This window comes from Pongo pygmaeus, chromosome 2 (genome assembly GCF_028885625.2).
Source record: "Pongo pygmaeus isolate AG05252 chromosome 2, NHGRI_mPonPyg2-v2.0_pri, whole genome shotgun sequence".
NCBI lineage: Eukaryota > Metazoa > Chordata > Mammalia > Primates > Hominidae > Pongo > Pongo pygmaeus.
Genome location: NC_085930.1, coordinates 83027428 through 83045130, shown reverse-complemented (window position 1 = coordinate 83045130; position 17703 = coordinate 83027428).

Genomic DNA, 17703 nt, shown 5'->3' with positions numbered 1-17703 from the left:
TCTCCAGTTCATCCTTCAACTAGTTGGTGATTTTGGGTAAAGTGTTTTCAAAATTTCCACAAGAAACATTTATGATACACTGGAATGAAGTTATAAATGCCATATACACTAATTGCTATTACTTCCCATGAACTCTAACATAATGCTTATGTTGTAAGGCAGAACTGGTATGCTTATTTTAGAATTTCTGTTTTATAAGGAAAGAATCATTGTACACATACATTGGTGCTATGTAATTTGATTGAATCCATCAGACACCTTGTCATAGAAGGTTTTTTTATAGGTCCTTCTGTGACAAAATTGGACTTTGGCACACAGCAAGAGGTGTCACTTATTTTTCACTATTGATTTTAGGATTTCAACTTCACGACCTCTTTCAGTAGGCAAAATAGGAGCATTTACCACTTTTCTCATCCAGAGCCAGGCTCTGAGTTCAGCCCACTATTAAAGATTTGAAAGGTATAGAAAATTATAGATGGCAAATAAAGACCACCTACAAATTTAGCACCCAGAAATGTCATATTGTTAATGTTTTAAAATATTTCCTGTTGGTCTTTTTCTGTGCATTTTAACTTAACTGGCATCATGCTGCCCATATCATTTTATTTCTTTGCTTTTGTTTGGTTTAATATTAAATATTTTTGAATGCCATTAAAAATCCTCACAAATATCATTCTAATAACTGCAAAAATATTCTTATTCAAACCCATTGAAGTATATAAACCTAGATTACAATAAAGCAAAGGAATACCATTCTTGAATAGTAATTTAAGATATATTATAAAAATGCCCATCACTCAAAACAATAGAAATAAACTATAATCTCAATTAGAAGTACAAAAGTTCTTTAAAAGTTGTTTGGAAAGATTGAAATTTAAAAGGCAAAATAATCTGAATGTCCATGTGGAAGAATAAGTGTCCAAAATATCTAAAAACTGTATGAAACAGAGAAATCATGGGAGATAGTTAATTTCTAGAAATTAAGATCTGCTATAATTTAGCCTGATGCTGGAAATGATAAGGTATTAACATAGAAAGAGACACATATCTGTGTGGAAATAAATGTATCTGTGTATACTTAGAAAATTAAGATGTAATGAAGATGGTACTTTAATTCAGTAGAGGAAGAGTGATTTATTCATGAAATGTGCTTTCACAACTGGCTATCCATCTGGATAAACAGCAATTTTGGACACCCCACTCCACAAGATAAATAGAAATAATTTCCAGATGGGTAAAAGATTAAATTTTTTAAATCTAAATAAAACCTGATAAGAGAATTTAGAAGAATGTTTTTATAACTTCCATGTAAAGGAGAGTAATTTAAGCAATTCAGAAACTCAGAGCCATAAAAGAAAAGAGAAATCTAAATTCATAAAGATATTATTTTTGTAGTGAAGTGTACCAAAAACGAAGTCACATGAGAAATGATAGGCTGCAAGAAAAAGTTACAACACATATGGCAGAAAAAGAATACTAGCCATAATATTAAAAAATACCTACAATTAGTTGAGCAAAAGGCAAGTGTGCCAATAGAAAAATGTTCAAAGAATATGAATAGGCAATTGACAGGAGAGGAAATTCAAAAGGCTAATAAACATATGAGGGAATTCTTTATTTCATTAATATCAATGTGATACTCCTTTTTGCCCATCAGACTGACAAACATTTCATAAGTACTGGTGAGTACATGAAGGAGAATACGCTCATACATTGGTGGTGGGATTGTTTATTGGTATACACCTTAAAAAAGTAATATGGAAATATGTATTTCAAATGAAAAAGCACATCCCTTCTTTCCTAGCAATTCCACTTCAGAGAATCTTTTCTATCAAAGTAAAAGCACTAGTATTTAGTTATATATATATATATAAAATTTATATATACTTTAGTTATATATATAAATGTTTATTTTAGCATAGAGTAGCTCAAAACTGCAATCACTCTGAATGCTAATAAATAGGAATACAGTTAAATGAAGCATGTTTCACCCATATTAGGAAATATCACACCACGAATAAAAAAGAGAGATTTCGGGTTTTATGAGGTGACCCATAACAATGTCTATGATGTATAACGTTGAGTGGGAAAAGCTAGCTATAGATAAATGTCTATAGAATGATTGTACTTATATAAAAATAAGCAGTGACAAAAATGTCCTCTGTATGTGAATTCACACTTATCAATTATAGGAAGAAAGATGAGGAAGGGTAAAAACCTGTGGGTAAATAGGCTTATCTTAGTGAGATGAACATGAGGTAATAAATACCAAGAAGGTAGCAAAATGGAAATATTTTGATGGTATAATGTTTTCTAATATATAAACTATAGAATTCTATTTTATTATAACAGTGCAGTTGTATATACTTGCAGAACCATTGAAGGGTTCTTGATATAAATGAAAACATAAATTGGCAATATCTGTCAAAATTACTTATGCATTTACCTTTAATCTGGCCATATCTTTTCTAAGAATCTACCCCAAAATACATTGGTACAAGTATGAAATGACATACACATAAGATTATTTATTGTGACATTATATGCAATGACAAAAATAGTAAATAACCCACTTGTAGATTCTTATAATGAACAACGAAGAAAAATGAAGGAATGATATATACATAAACACAGAGTGATCTGTAGGATATTCCATTAAGTGAATGTTGTGTTCTTTAGGATAAGTATAAGTATGTCCCAAACATTGCAGGGGTATACTTACACTTTTTTTTTTTTTTTTTTTTTTTAGACGGAGTCTCGCTCTGTCGCCCAGGCTGGAGTGCAGTGGCACGATCTCAGCTCACTTCAACCTCCACCTCCCAGGTTCAAGCCATTCTTCTGCCTCAGCCTCCTGAGTAGCTGGGATTACAGGCATGCATCACCGTATCTGGCTAATTTTTGTATTTTTAGTAGAGACGGTGTTTCACCAGGTTGACCAGGCTGGTCTCAAGCGCCTGACCTCGTGATCCGTCCACCTCGGCCTCCCAAAGTGTACTTACACTTTTTAAAAAATAATTGTTTAACTGAAATCCAAATTAGTAGGTATCCTGCATTTGTATTTGCTAAATCTAACAGCCTTGTTTGGGGAGAAGACTCTGAAATGGAGTTTAGTGTGCAGAATGTTGAAAAGCAGCACTCCTGGGATCAACACCTGTGAAGGCAGGAAAAGGAAGCAGGATTGGGCAGAGGGAGAATTGCACTGCGATGAAAGCCTGAGCAACAACTTTAGGTGACCCATGAGGAGTTCTGGAGCTACACTTGCTTATCGGAGGGTCCTCTACTGGGCTGAAATGACTGGGCTTTGATAGCTTCCCTCTTCACTACTCAATCAGTCATTGGATATGGTCAAGACAACTCTGTGTGGCTGAAATGCCCTTGAAGGGGCTGACAACTAAAGACCATCTGCTTATAGCTTTCCCAGCAGCTTAGCAAAAAATTCCTTTACTGAAGAGGAGTCTGGGCGACTAATTTCCTTGTCCTTTATAGAGAAAAAAGCAAAGTGCAAAAAAAAAAAAAAAAAAAAAAAGCGTGTAATGCATGCTACCTTTGATTTTCAAGTTGTAAAATATAGTGTATGGTATTTGTTGCCTATGTTTATAAGAATATATTAAAGTTAATAAAAATGATTAATAATGTTAAAAAAGGGAATAAGGCAATGGAAGTGAAACATCTCTCAGTATACTTTGTTAAATACTTTTGATTTGGGGTGTAATTTTTTCATATTAATAAAAGAAAAAGTTAAAGTCAAAACAAAAAATGAAGCCCTAAAAAGTTAAATGAAAATAAATACATTTATATAAAGTGTTGGTGGCAAAACAATTCAAAGAAAAAAATTACATCAAGTCATTCTAGAGCAGTGATTTCACTGCATAACCTTAAGCTGGGTTTATCCTCAGGTCAAAAATTTAAGAACCACAAAATATTTTAAGTTTTGTTCTTACTGATATTATTGTTTTGAGATTAAAGTCTGTTTATGTAGGATAAAAAATATTTTTCTAATATTGTTAAACACCTGAATTTTCAGGAGAAGAAAAAAGAGATACGAGTACAAAATCAAAGAATCTGAGTAAAAATCCTGTAACATACTACTTGAATTGGAAGTATCAAAATGACTCATTTTTTAAAAATAAAGAATTATTTTCTAGTTTTGTGCACTAAAAAGCCCCAGAAACAATGACGAAACAGTTGTCATGTGTGCTAAGTGTTCAGAATGTGGTCTCTAAATACCATTATTTTCTTTTATTTTAATTTTTTTATTTTTTAATTATACTTTAAGTTTTAGGGTACATGTGCACAACGCGCAGGTTAGTTACATATGTATACGTGTGCCATGTTGGTGTGCTGCACCCATTAACTCATCATTTAACATTAGGTATATCTCCTAATGCTATCCCTCCCCCCTCCCCCTACCCCACAACAGGCCCCAGTGTGTGATGTTCCCCTTCCTGTGTCCTGTGTTCTCATTGTTCAATTCCCACCTATGAGTGAGAACGTGCGGTGTTTGGTTTTTTGTCCTTGTGATAGCTTGCTGAGAATGATGGTTTCCAGCTTCATCCATGTCCATACAAAGGATATGAACTCATCCTTTTTTATGGCTGCATAGTATTCCATGGTGTATATGTGCCACATTTTCTTAATCCAGTCTATCATTGTTGGACATTTGGGTTGGTTCCAAGTCTTTGCTATTGTGAATAGTGCCGCAATAAACATACGTGTCCATGTGTCTTTATAGCAGCATGATTTATACTCCTTTGGGTATATACCCAGTAATGGGATTGCTGGGTCAAATGAATACCATTATTTTCTAACAGCATCTTGGAGAATTTGTTGTATGGTAGAGTAGTGCAGTTCTCATAGCCCAGTGTAGTTGTGTTAAAAAGATGTAGAAACCAATTCCTCACTCTGAATGTTGGAAAGTAAAGCATATTTCCTACCTTTCCCCTGTGAGCTGTATTTCAGGGTAACCAAATAAAGCCTGGTTGATGAGGGAAAGTTCTTAAAGAAGAATTCCAGCTAATAAATGTGGAATGAGTGATAGAAAAATTGCCATTTTGCAATCTTAATGAACTGATTCCAGGCAATGGTTATCAACAGATTCCAAAACAATGGGGTGAAAGACAAATGGACAACTGCATATTTGCAGGTTGCCAAAGAACTGTAGATAGATTTAAGGGGCAATTTGTAACTTTACAAGAGAGATATTAGATTGTTGCTTCATGAACCTTCATGTGCCCACTGATGAATTGTCATATTAATAAATGAGACAACCAGATTTTATGTACTTCCTGATGTGAGACACTACAGAGTACATGTTGCACATGAACCAAGCTGAACCTGAGTCAAACCAAGTAGCTGGGTGTAATGAACAGATTTCAGGAAGTAAGGGGAGAAAAAAAAAGCTAAATGGCTCTACCAGGAAGAAACCAGACAAATCCGGAATGAGGACATTCTAAGAGAAATTGGAGGGAACAGACCCAGTTTCTTCAAGCCTATAGCTTTTGGGGAGAAAAGATCAGACAGGAAAAAAAGGAGATTTAAAAGACATCAACAGCTAAATCAATTTGTTTATATTGTTTGGGTCTTAAATCACATGAATCTACTATAAAAGGACTTTTCACGGTCATTTGGGGAAATATGATCATGGACCATATTAAATGATGTTTAGGAACTATTGCTAATCTTGTTAGGTGTAATACTGATATTGTGATTATGTGGGAAAATGTCTTCACTTTTTAGGAATACATAGTGAATATTTAGAAATAAAATATCATGGTGTTTAAGATTTGTCTTTTTAAAAATGGTACATGAAATACATATGGAAGATGTAGACAATCTTCATTCTCAATAATAGGTATATAAATGTTCAGTTTCTTATTTAAGCATTTTGGTATGTGTCTGCAAAACTTATATAATAAAAAAGAAAATTTATCTGAGATTTGATTTGAATACATATATTTCTTCTCTCTTTGGCGTGTCATCTCCTAATTCTTAACAGTATCTTTTGAGATGATCTTTAATAATTCCACCCAAACATATATCTCCTTCCTAACTCAAGAAACTGATCTCTTAAGCACTCAGGTTACATCAGTGGTTCTCAAATGGGAGCAATTTTGCCTCTTAGGGGATATTTTGCAATATCTGGAGATATTTCTGGTTGCCACAACTGGCAGCTGCTACTGGCATTTAGTAAATGTTGAATTAATAAATAAGTATATGAATGAATGAAAACCAGAATAATTTGGTCCAGTGAACCAGGAAAACTTTAATGGATCATGGCGCTCCCTGGATGGCTCTTTCAAAATGTTTGTATTTTTTTCAAGCAGATAGCAATTCTGTACACTAGTAAGCTGATATTTGTTTAGTAATTTAGTGTAAAATGAGAGATTGAGAGTGTTGTAAAAATTAGAATACAAGTCAAAAGCTGTTTGAAATGCTGGGATTCTTACCTGTAAAGTTTTATGTAGTTTGTATTCTTAATTTGTAGTTGGACCAGTCTTAACATTTTTCATAACAGGTATTCAAACAGTTCACACACAGAGCTCTTGAATTCTATTATATGAATGTTGAAACCTTTTCCTTTGCAGATTTTGAGAAGGGTTAGTTTAAGGGAAAATTTGAGACAAAGAGTATTCTCTGGTTTGGAAGATAAAGGTTGTTTTACATATTGGTTTGTTTTTACTTCTGAGTAAATGAAAATGGTTTCTTCCTGTCTTTTCTTATTCTATTCATCCTCTCTTCCTCTCCCACACTCATGCTCTCATAGGTAACTTCCTTTCATAACTCCTTCCACTAGGAGATTGGACATGAGGAATCCCAAAGTATAAATCTCTTTATGATTTAAAATAGTTTTTCATCTTTTTTTTTGCATTTAATGATTATACTTTGAGAGTCATTAACTTTGTAAAATAATTAATTATATATAAAAAGACATATCACTCCGTCAGTCCCTAGCAGGGCTAGTATACATTTGTTACATTTGTTGACCTTTCTACTTGGTTAAAAGTGTAGGTATATTTTTACAATTGTTTTCCCTTAAAAAAAAAAAAAGAAAGAAAAGAAAAGAAAAAAAAAACCTTATGGTCCTCCTTTTACCTAACAGGTAAAAGCAAAAAGTCATATTAGAAAATAGCTTTCATTTTCGTAAATGCTATAATTAGTCATTTGAGGACTAAAACTCTGGCCATGATCCCTCATGTTCTTTGAGGTTTCCACTCCCACTTTCTGTATGAATTGGGGTTTTAAGTCCTGGTATCAGTGCCAATCCTAACTTAGAAATTACATTCTTACCACTCAGAAATTCCTCCTGGAGTTTCAACATGAGAAATTATTCTTCATTTTCCCTCCCGAAAACTGTTGTGTAATATTGCTGGCAGAGAGAGGATGATTGGTGCCACTGCAAAGCTAGCTAGATTTCAGTGGAGGTTGAAGCAGTATCTAAATATAGCATGTAAAAAGCCTTAGGCTAACTGTAGATGAAAAGCATTCTAGATAAGTAAGGTATTATTGCTACTAATGCATTATTATTTTAACTTTGCTACAAGTTACAACAAGCCTATAACATCTGCCCTACAGTATTGCAGTGAGGCATGCTTTCTGCCGTGAATCTTTCACCTCTAACAATTTGTTTTTCTTGTATCAGCACTACCTGTCAATTTTTATTAAGCAAAGTAACTTGAGGCATTTTGAATTTTTTTAATCCTAGACGTCCTTGGTGGGGAGTGAAATGACCAACAAAACCATTGGTTAAGGATGCAATCTTTGAGAGCCACTAAAACACAGGAGCAGAAAGCAAGGGCTAAAAAAAATTACCCAGGGCAGAAAACAAATTTGGAAAAAATAATCTACACCAGTCACACTGAGTCTCAAACATGATTCAGTTGCTACCTGCTGATTTAATCAATCCTTTTCAGTTAAAAAATAGAAATTGGAGTGCAATATGCATGATGAAAAATTTTAATAGAACATATTGGGATTTTTTTTTAATGGGAAATGAAAATGATCTGAAGGTGACCACTGCACATTTTAAAACCTCCTGAAAAAGAAAATCAAATGGTATGAAGGCATCAAAGCCTGTATGCAGTCCTACACATTTATTATAATATAGAACACTTTAGTTCTTACCTCCTTGGAATCAGAGAGGTAAATACGGTCAATCTGATGACTTGAGGCCTTAGTTCAGGTATTTTGATTTTGATCTTCAAGAAGATCAAATAGTTTTGCTCTCCTCCGGACATAAAACTTCTGTGGACATAAGGGGCAAAGAAAAGGGCTTGAGGCACAAATTATTGTAAATCCATTTCCACTGTCACTGGCAAGTAGAAGCACTTGTACCCCTGAATAGCAGGGGCCCCGCAACATCTATAAACAAAAGACACAATATGCTCGTCAATAGGTCAGATGTAAAGTATACCTTTCTCTGTCAGAATAAATAACAAGCTTACTAGAAATTACCTTCTCACTGCCATCTAAAAGTGGTAGACTTCATATTTTCTGGTAAGAATTCTATAAAATAAAGATTTTTTCTTCTATCCAAGTGTTATCCAATAGAGCTTTCTAGGATGATGGAAATGTTCTATATTTGTGCTGTCCAGTAAGGTAGTCACTAGCCACCTGTGGCTATTACCACTTGAGATGTGGTTAATGTGACTGAGAAGCTTTCTAATTTTATTTTATTTCAATTAATTTTAATAGCCACATGTGCCAGTGCTAACATATGGAATAGAATAATCTAGGCAACTGGGGAATGAATTAACCAAAATGGTAGCCAGCTGCAAGCCAGAATGTGTCCACCTTTCTAAGGAATGTCTAGGCCCGTGAACTTTGATAGACAAGGTAGTGTAGAAAAAAAAGCACGGTGTTGTAGTTTCAGCATCTGGGTTCCAATCCTCCAGTTCTCTCCTTCTGTAAAATAATGGTAATTAATACTTACCTTGTTAATTTTTTTGTGAAGATTAACAGAGAAAAATGTTCTAATGATATCTAACAGAAGGCCCACCATATAAGAGGTACTCATCAGATATTAATACTTCCTCATAATCATTATAAATATGTTAAAGATTGAAGACCAAGGCCAAAATTGGGCACAGCTATTAACCTCAGAACATTTCATTGTTGTAGGTGTGGGTGGATTCCTGGGAAACCAGCCAAAATGTGGAAACTTATTCAAAGGTTGGATTTATTCCATTTATTCATTCAATATAAATTGAAAGGTCGGGTTGCATACAGCACTCTGCTACGCTGTGTGGCGGTCACAATGGGGGGCACCAAGAATATCACCCATCCTTGAGTTGTCATGGTGTGTAGCCCAGGACAGTCTGTGATTGGGTGAGTTGGGAGGTTGCAGCAATAATCTGACAATACTGAAGATTTTGACTAATGGCATGACCTACTTGATGATGGATGTCAGACTCAGAGTCCCTTCATAATTATCTGATTAGTGGCAATAACTCACTATATCACCTTTTTCTACATTCTTGTCCATTATTTATTTTAAGCTCCTAAAGTACAGATATGTCATCTTAACTTTACTTAAACAGTGGTAGAGTTGTTATGTTTTTTCAAAAATTCCTGTGGATGCTGGTAAAGATTAACAAGTGTCAGGTAATGCTTGAAGAGCACTATTAATATCTCTTTCCAACAGTGTTTTTCCATCCTGAGTTTTGGACTAGCAATGTACTGCCCAGGACAAATAAGGTAGGCTTTTGAACAAACATCCCAACTCAGGGTCACAAATCTGCAAGAGCTAGGAGAGTTCTTCACTGTGGGGAATCACACTGGCTGCTTGCCTCCATGCTTTGGGAGCAGTATAGCATAATACTGTTGGCAAGAGCGTTTTGAAGCCTTCTGGAAAACATGAGTGAAAATCGCAGCCTTATGCTAACAGGTCAACAAATTTAATCCAAGCCAGACATAAAATGACAGAGGCTCCGCTGATTATCAAGGTCCCTGGCACACCCTAGTGTCCATCTCAAAGTCAACAGCTCTACCTAGCTCTCTGACTTCAAGAGGGGAGTTGGGTTAGAAACCACTATTATTCCCCATCTGGTTTACTAGAGACAGAAATGAGATGACTAGAGACAGAAAATGTGCTGTCCAGGTTATATCTCATTTATGAAGAGATTTAACCTAGTTTTTAAGTATGTAAAATGAAAAAAATTAAATTCATTTGAACTTTAATGCATAGAATATTTGATAAGTGAGGAAGAAACCAATGAATTAGAGATCGCATATTGCCCTCTGATATCAACAATTCTAACTAGAGTTACTGCAGGGATTAGACTATGCTACAGCTCATGTTAAGTTTTTGGCAGATGGAGGATTTGGAGGTGTCTGTAAAGCCCAATGTAATTAGAAAATAATTTCTGAAATTTGAAGCAGCAATGGTTATTAATTGAGTCAAATGCTAATTTCTCATATAAAGTTCCAGGGGAGGTGCATGAGGGCAGTTTTATTTGCTAGACCTTTTTATTTACCTTCTAACAGATAATATAGGGTAAAGGACGGTGGCTTGGAAGAAAATGTCCAAACGAGTTTTACATTTAATGAAAAAAAAATGACACACAAGAAAATCCAGGCATGAGGCAGTTGATTTCTCAGTTGGGATGTATTTCAGGAAAAGATGGCAGTGTGCCTTCTCCATCAGGACTTGGTAATCATTCCACTATTCATGAACAGATGCCTTGGTCAGATCCCCAAGTGTAAGTGAATTCATTAAAAGATCTAGGGAATTGAGGTATTAATTCTAAATTATTACATATTATAGATTTTCTGGAAACAAGTAGGGGGACATGGCAAGGAGAGGAAATAGTAGAGATTATATCTAACTCTTGGCCAGAAGTTGGTCTCATGAGATCACCAAAAGACCACTTTTTAGCATGATAAATTTTAAACTCTTTTTAAAAAGGATTTAAGCAGTTATTGTCACAGTGTAGAAGGTTGATATAAGGCAAAGTAGAATCATGAATGTTGCATACCATATATGGAAACCCTAGAAAGAATCTATTGGATGGAAGAGAGTGCACAAATCATTTTGTTCTTTGTATACTTTATAAAAGAACTCTTCTGATATCATTTTTTATGAAGGAGACTCTGTCCTGTAGAATGCCTGCAATGATGGTGTTTGTAATAGTAAGTAGTTCTCTAAATATATTGTGGCATATTTTTGAAATTTAGGCTTAGTTGCTCTCTTTCCAGATTTTTATTTTTTCACTCAGACAATTTGGCACTGGTTGATGTGTGGGTGGATATATTTTCTCACCTGCACAATTAACTTGAAGTTATTTTTGGAATCGTTTTCATTTTCAGCTATTATGATTATACCATACTTGGGGAAAATGCTGTTGAAATTGAGTTAAGATATTCTGAATACCTAAGGGCAAAATGTAACAATCAGGTCACACAGAGAACTTCAAAATAGCAATTGAAATTGTTTTATCAAGGATAAAGTTTTTGATTACACAATTCTTATGGATATATTCTTATGGAGAGTTCCATCATAACACTCCTACAGGGGCTGTATTAAATGTTCTACCTACCTCTCAAATGACTTAATGGCATCACAAATAGGAGTTACTTGAATTGCCTACATGAAATTTTACCATAGAACATGATTGAAATGGATTATAAAATATACTTTACTTCTATAATAAAATCCTGGCTTAACCATTGCTACTTTTGAACCTATTTTTGTTTGGTTTGTTTTGGTTTTGTTTGTTTGTTAATCTCCCATCCCCTGCACTGCTGAAACAATGATGTGATGAACTCTTTTTTGACACGTTGGTCAACAAACAGGAAATATGGTTCTTAGTGGTTGTGCAAACCATTTGAGGAGAAGTTTAAGACTCTGAGAGATGCATAATATAGGCATCTGCCTGTTCACATTTTTGTGGTAAAGCAGGAGTGAGCAAACTGTAACCTGTAGGCCAAATCCAGCCCATCATTTGTTTTTGTAAATAAATTTTAATTAGAACATAGGCTCCTTGCTCTATGTATTATCTATGTCTGCTTTTACACTAAAATAATAAAGTTGAGTGATTTTCACATAGATCATTTGGGCTTTGAAGCCTAAAATATTTTCTATTTGGTCCTTTACAAAAAAGTTTTCCAACCCTTCTCTAAAAAAAACAGTTGTTTGTATGTTTCTTTTTATTTTGTTCTTGAATTTTCTTTTTTAAGAAAAACTGTGATAAATGCTATAGATTCACTCTGATCCAAAAGATAATCCAACCCTCTTGTCCATTGCTATTTCTACAATATAGTCTGGAAAAATCGACATGCTCACTTCTCAATTTCCTTTTTAGTTAAGGACAGCCATGTGACTCAGTTCCAGCCTTTGCTATATGAATGAAAGATGGCTGGGGAATTATGGGAAACAGCCAGGCTAACATCATCCCATGCTTATTTTCTTGCCTTGAATGTGAACATGATTCCCTTAGTTGGGGGACTGCTACCTTGAATCATGTAGGAATGCCTGAGGAAATAGCAGAGATATCAGTGCTAATATCTTTGATTTTTGTTAATTGCAGTCATAAGCAAGTTTCTATGGTTTGGATGTGGTTTGTCCTCACCAAAAACCATGTTGAAATTTGATCCCTAATGTGGCAGTGTTGGGAGGTGGGGTCTAGTGGGAGGTGTTTGGATCGTGGGGCAAATCTCTCATCAATATGTTAATGCCCTCCCTTGGGATGAGGGAGTTCTCACTCTCAAGGGAGTGAATTAGTTCCTGAGAGAGCAGGTTGTTAAAAAGAATTTGGCTTCCTCAGTTTCTCTCTTGCTTCCTCTCTTGCCATGGGACCTCTTTGCACATACCCATTCCCTTTCTGTTTCTTCCATGAGTTGAAGCAGCACGAGGTCCTCACCAGATGCAGCTGCCCAACCTTGAACTTTCCAGCCACCAGAATTGTTAGCAAAATAAACCTCTTTCCTTTATAAATTACCCAGTCTCAGGTATTCTGTTATAGCGAAAGTAAACGGACTAAAACATACGCCTGTGTAGTATAAAATGGTAACTTGAAATCTTATAAATCTCAAATTTTTCTTGGCAAGGAAGAAGATGGGGAGGGAGAGTTGCCAAAAACTCAGTTTAAAATAAAAATAGATGGTCTGAATATTCTATATAAACATGTTGTGCTAAATTATGACTATTCTCTCTAAATGGGACATAGTTCTCTTGATCCTCTTCTAACCTCTTTATCTTCATTAATCTGTTTAACATCTTTTTATTTTTGAGGTCTATGCTGTAGTCTGCAAAAGTGGCTGACAACAATTTCTTCCCTCCCTGTTTACTCACAGAGTGTTGTCTATTTGCCCTCCACTTGTATACAGGCTGGCCTTTGTGACTTGCTTTATACAGCTGATATGACATCTTGAGACATCTAAGGTCAAGGCCTTAAGAAGACTGGTAGTTTTTTCTGGATGCTAAGAGAAGAAAGTGATTCAAGAAGGAGGGTGTAATCAACTTCATCAAATGTTGCTGACAAGTCAAGTAGGATGAGGACCAGGAAGTGGTCATTGGAAATACCAGTGTGGATGTCATTTGCGATTTGGTAGATAGCAATCCAAGTGGAGCATTTGGAGCAAAATCCTGGTTGAAGTAGATTTAAGAAAAAATTGGAAGAAAGAAATTGGAGACAATGAGTACAAATAACTCTTTCTTCTCTTGCTAGAAATCCAAGAGCAACAGAGCAATGACTGAAGGAAGGTGCTGATAAATCACAAGAGCATTATTTTTCAAGGTGGTAGAAATAACATCAGCTTATCTAAATGCTATAATACACTTCTGAACCTTAACCTGTAATTTAAAGACAGTGCAGACTTGTTGTGAAAACAAGATTTCTAAAAGCAAGGTTAATCCTTACCACATAATATCTTGGCAAAAATTATCTTCCTTGTGTTTCAATTTCATCATTTGTAGTATGAATTAAAATAACCACTTTACAGAGGAGTTGTCGTGGTAAAATTTTTTTATTTAAGGTTTTAAGTTTGATAGTTCTCATTGTTCCATATTCTTTCATTTGCAACTTGGTAGAAAATATCAAAATTGATTCCAAGAAATAATGATTTTGATAAATGTATTAGGCCATTCTTGCAGTGGTGTAAAGAAAATACCTGAGACTGGATAATTTATGAAAAGAGAGGTTTAATTGGCTCATGGTTCTGTAGGCTCTCCAGGAAGCATAGCAGCATCTGCTTCTGGGGAGGCCTCAAGAAGCTTCCAATCATGGCAGAAGGCAAAGGAGGAGCAGGCACATCACATGGCAAAAGCAGGAGCAAGAGAGAAAGAGGATGGAGGAGGATGTATCACACATTTAAATGACCAGATCTTGTGAGAACTCACTCAATATCACAAAGGCAGCACTAAGCCATGAGGGATCCATCCCCACGACCCACATACCTCCCCACCAGGCCCCACCTCCATCACCTCCACCATTAGGGCTTAGGATTCAACATGAGATTTTGGCAGAGACATATATCCAAACTATGTCAATAAATACAATCTTTTTCACAGAAAATAGTAAGGTATACAATTTAAAAATAAATCTTTAGTCTTGTAATTTTCCAAAAAATTGGATAGATGTATAAGTTAAAAAGTGAAAGAGGGTGTATGTGTAGGAGATTAAAACATTATAAACAAAAAATTTTAAGTGTTTGTTGCTTATTATATTCCAGCCAGATATTTTGTTGACAAATTCATGTTAAGTTGACCCTATTGTGTCATTAGAATTTATGAAAAATATGTTACCACATTTCATCATGGCCAGACCATAAGTTGGGAAGAGTGACTAGTGGTGATTTACAGAGAAAAGACAAAGAACTGTGGCATCAGAATCCCTTCACCTTTGCAGCTGAGACTATATGCCCTGGGAATTGCATATGTTTATGCTGTTGGTATTTTGCTTAAGATCATCTCTGAAAACTAGTTTAGAAAAGCAAATCTCTATTGCTCTTACGACAAAAATGTAGATGTGAAGTGTAATGCAGGAATGGATAAATGAGTAGAATATTTTGGACTTAAAAGGCTCAAATTATTGGAGTAAATATTTATAATCATTTTGATACAGTCTTTACAATCATGCCCTTCATGGCATAATATTTGGTTGTATTTTGTCTACAATTTCAGGTTCTTTTCATGTTGGCACCTATTTTCTGGGTTCTCAAGGGTACAACATGTGTTTTAGCCAGGTGCCAGTAATATTTTTATATGGTCTCTTTCTTGGTAGTTGTAGGAAAATTATTCTTGAAATTGGAAGTTAGACGTTGTCTGTACTCCAATTATATGTGCATAATTGTTTGTGTTCACTATAACCAGTGTTTGATTGTCAGTAGTATAGAGGGCAATGTCTTGGTTTCCTCCTATTTTAATAATTAATTGCATTTCCTTCTAATAAAGGGAGGTGGGAATAAAGCTTCATGTTTTTGTCAGACTCATTTGTTTCAATCTCCTGGTGTTAGACAAAATGCATCTGTTGAAAAAGAATGGGAATTTAGTTACACAATTAAACTTGCTCTTTATTTTCATTATATGAAGGCAAACTTACTGACGCATCATGGCAACATCTATAGTAGGAATTTGATAAATTCTGTATAAAATAAAGATGTCTTTTCACTTCTGAATAGATTCATGCAACAATATTTACAATATTTGTTGCTTGACCCTTATTAAATGCCAAATACTCCCATGTTATGTCACGAGAACTCTACTATCTGTTTTTATGGTGAGACAAGCCCATCTGCTCACAAATGGCCACCTTCCTGTGTCCAACAATAGAAGGGGATGGGTACCCCGCTTAGCCCTAGACTAATTGGAAATTGATATAATTTTGTTCTTTGATCTTCTTTTTTCTTTTCGAAAACTTAAACAGGTCGAAAAACCATTTAAGTAACATAGTCCCTAACTGTTCATAGTAATCATAATAATGATTCTGATTTTTAGACATTTACTCTGTGACAAACACTGCACAAAGTTTTTCCATGCTTTATTTCATTCACGTCTCACCACCCATCCCCCAGGAAGTAAGCGCTATTTTATCTCAATGAATTTGAGGCTCACAGAGGTTATGTAACTTGGCCAGAATCACATAGGAAGCTGCAGAAGGCATAAGCCTGGCTTTATCTGACTCCAAAGCCCCTGCAAGTAAACAATGTGCAGGTGGCCCTCTCTCAAGGAAAGATTCAGTAATGGCAGACCCCAGGACTTTGCAGCCTCGTAGTTGATTGCTCTACTTATTTATAAGGCTCACCCTAGGCAAGTCCTGCTTTAGAAGACCTTGGTTCTGTCTCCACCACTAGCCCCACAGAGTCACTCTGAAGAATGTTTGCAGTAAGGCTGAGGAGTTAAAAGTGGGGGCTCCAGCATCAGTCAGGCCTCTGTGCGAATTCAGCCTCTACCACCAGCTTTGCGACCCCGACCAGAAGACCTAATTCTGGCATCCCCATCTATAAAGTAGAAATAATGACAATATTGACCCCCCAGGGTTGTTGGAGGATGAAATGGGATAAAACTTGTGATAATTTTCACTTAGTACTTGGTACTACCTTTGACTCAGGCCAGGTAATGATGTTGCCATACCAGGCAGATTAAGATTGAACAAGGAGAGTTCAACCAGCAGAAGGCACGGGCAGTAAGGGGTGGCAGAGAAAAAGAAGTTTTGGAGCCAGGCAGATTTTAATTCGCATTGCAAAGCTATTTCTGCACATTTTGGGATCTCCAATGAATATTTTGTTCAGAAAAAGCAATTCCTATCTCTTTCTGAAGAAATATGATCAGAGCAGAAATGGAATATGGACTAATTAGAATGTTTTTGATTAAAAGCTTAAATGTCTGAATACGATCATGAGGCTTTCTTCAGTAGTATGCCATTTTATGGCCTGTACTATAATATTTTGTGTAACTGTTTATGTTCACTTATTATTGGCACATGTTTTCTGCATTCTCAAAAGCTGGTACACCAGTATTTAATTCACATCACAAAACTCAACTTGCAGTGTTTTTGCCTTTGGGCAAGTCCATAAAACTCTATGAGCCTCCATTTTCTCACATAAAATTGGGCTATTAATATGAGACAGTATATATAAAGTGCTTTGTACGATGCTTAACACCTCAGTTGATTTCAACAAATGGTGGTTGTTTTACCACTTTTCATAAAATCTCTATCACTTGTTTATGAATTCATTCAACAAGTGGTTTGGGTGCTCTTACATACCATGAGCAATGCTACAGGTTGGGGAGATAATCCCTGCAATGGTAGCACTTGCTTTCTGGAGGAGGAGACAAATGAATAAACGAATAGAATAAAAGAACTACAGAAGGTTTGTGATAAAAGCTTCTAGAAAAATAAGCTGTGAAAGAGAATCCAGTGTTCATCTCTAAAGAAATGAGACTAAGGCTGAAGTTTGAAGGATGGCAAGGAGTTGGCCAGGCAAAAAGTGTAGGAAACATCAGGTGCAAAGATCTGGAGGTGGAAATAAACTTTGCTGTTCTGTCTCCAAGCAAAGCAAACTGATAAGGCAGACGTAGGGGCAGAGCTCAGACAGGTTGTCTGGGGCTGGCCAGAGCAGGGTTTGCTGAAGAGTTGGACTTCTTACTCTACATATATGGAAGGGTCATTTATGCATTTTACGTTGGGAAGTGGCATGATTCGATTTTTAAAAAGATGGCTTTGGCAGCTATGTGGAGAATGGATGAGAGGGAGGCATGCACACAAG